Source organism: Electrophorus electricus, unplaced genomic scaffold (genome assembly GCF_041902795.1).
Source record: "Electrophorus electricus isolate QZ-2024a unplaced genomic scaffold, ASM4190279v1 Scaffold46, whole genome shotgun sequence".
In the NCBI taxonomy this organism is placed as follows: domain Eukaryota; kingdom Metazoa; phylum Chordata; class Actinopteri; order Gymnotiformes; family Gymnotidae; genus Electrophorus; species Electrophorus electricus.
Window position 1 is genome coordinate 803,149 of NW_027658757.1, and position 2,252 is coordinate 805,400.

At 35.7% G+C, this 2,252-nt stretch overlaps 1 long non-coding RNA gene across 1 annotated transcript; it reads left to right on the forward strand.

Annotated features, from left to right (window-relative positions):
- The first annotated feature begins 567 nt into the window (after positions 1-567).
- LOC145656085 (uncharacterized) lies at positions 568-1,858 on the forward strand. The gene is made up of 3 exons (XR_014121847.1): positions 568-633; positions 1,343-1,639; positions 1,768-1,858. It is a non-coding gene; the product is annotated as an uncharacterized LOC145656085 (long non-coding RNA).
- Positions 1,859-2,252: the final 394 nt, after the last annotated feature.

Consider the following 2,252-nt stretch of genomic DNA (forward strand, 5'->3'; position numbering starts at 1 on the left):
GCTCGCTCGCTCGCTCTCTCTCTCTCTCACTCTATCTCTCCCCATCCTTTCAGCCTTTGGGTTTCAATAATACCCCCAGGGCAGACAGAGCCACTATTCAAGCAATGTAATATTCTTTAATATTCTACTCTGGCTCCTCCTACCTCTGCAATGACATCCTCAGCTTTTATTTCAGTGGGTGGCGTGTGATGTCATAATGCAGCCGCATCAATTAAGCGATTATGATGTAGTCAAAGAACAGATTTTTCAAATGAACAATTTCTGTGACCCATTTTTAGACTACAGATCACAGATAACGGGTACACTAAATTTATTATGGGTCAGTGCGGTAGTTACAATTGCAATCCAAGACGCAAGGAACATGTTCCTTCTGAGAAGCACGGGATATTTGGTAAATATGGGAAAAAGAAAAACGAAAAAACACGAGCCCAGAACCCTTCCAGAATAGAGGATGACTTCTTGGATGAACTGTGTGTGTGTGTGTGTCTGTCTGAGAGAGAGAGATCTACGTAGCAGTGTTCTAAGTATCTATACAACGCTAATAAGACATTTTCTGTTACTTTTTAAACAGATACTAGACCAAAGCGTTTAATGAAGAAGGACTTCACTACTCAGAGAACTCAATCAGCCATAGTAAGTAAAGTAGAACCAAGACAAATGATTTAAAGCCATACTGTGGCAATGGACAAAAGCCACAAAAAATGGAAAAACAGCTATGGTGAACAGTGATGCTAATTGAATGCTTGTACTTAAGTACACTGAAATGTCTCTGAATATAAATTACAAATGCATTTCAACAAATGTTCGAGAAATTAATTAAAAACACTAATGTAAATTATTTAGAATATATTTAGGACACATACATTTAGCATATGCAATCTTTGTCAGTTACAGGAAAAAAAAATACTGTTGGTGGGTTTTTTGTTTGTTTGTTTTACATTCTCCTTACTATAGAATTAACAGTCGACTGTTCGGTGACTTTGCATGCTGAGTTGTAACACTGATTATTAGTATAATTGTGGCGAGAATCAAAATCAACACTAGCTAAAATGACTGAATGCATTGGAATTTATTATTCCAATAGCACAATTTGAATGGGTCTACGGTACCTTAGTGTGTCAGGTCCTGTTATTTCTGTTGAACATTTGATGTTTGAGGGCACATTTTTACATCATTAGGCCTGCAGGCTATGTGATTACGGCTATGCGATAAAAATTGTATTTGTTTCCTTTCCAGTCCAATTCAAATTATAAATTACAAATGTATCAAAATGTAATTAAAGTCATATTTCAATTAAATGTATTTAAATACTGTTCAACAATATTTCTACTCATATCTACAGGTGGAACCTAAAGATATGAATGTCAACGAGAGGGATAAGTGTATTGAGGACCTGGAAGCCGTGTTTGCTAAAGTGAGAAAGTCTGCAGTGGAGCAGAGCAATCCTAACGCTTGTTTTCCATAAATTCTCACAATGCTATGAACTATGCATTTCAAGTAGATGTAATTAAATATTGCTTAACACTGTTTCTCTTCATAGTTGGAGGTGAAACTGAATTCTTTTATAAAGATGGAATATGGTTCCTGTGAATATGATATGGGCCAACTGATTGAGGAGATGGAATCCACAGTTGCTAGAGTGAGAAAGTCTGCAATGGAGCAGAGCAATCCTAACACTTGTTTTCCATAAATACTAACAATGCAATTAAATATGCATTTCAAGTAGATGTAATTAAATATTGCTCAACACTTTATTTGTGTCTGCAGGCAGCCAAACTGTTAGGATTAGAAGCCGTACTTGCTCGGGAGGATATGGCTGCATAACCTCTGATGACAGCAATAAAGAACATTAAAAATACTCTGACATTTTTCAGTCTAATCCCTGCCTATGTTGTCTGCAACACAGTCAATTATACCATGGATAGTAATTATATCTTTTTTTTTTTTTTTGTCTCACAAACATTCTGAATGTAACATTTCCTACAGCTTTAAAAATACAATCACCATACTTGGCACCCACACTATTTTTTCCCTTCATGTCCACTTACATCTATGTGACTTAACAATCACAATTCATTTTTAGACAACCAATTTCCAACCTCTATATATATATCGCTCGGAATTCAACAGACACCTGACTCAAGTATTTTTATTTTAATTTCCTCCATGTTGTTTATAATAGGCCTACAGTAAGAAATCCTTTTAAAGGTGATCACCATTTCTACCACTGTATACTGTTGAAGCATACAAGT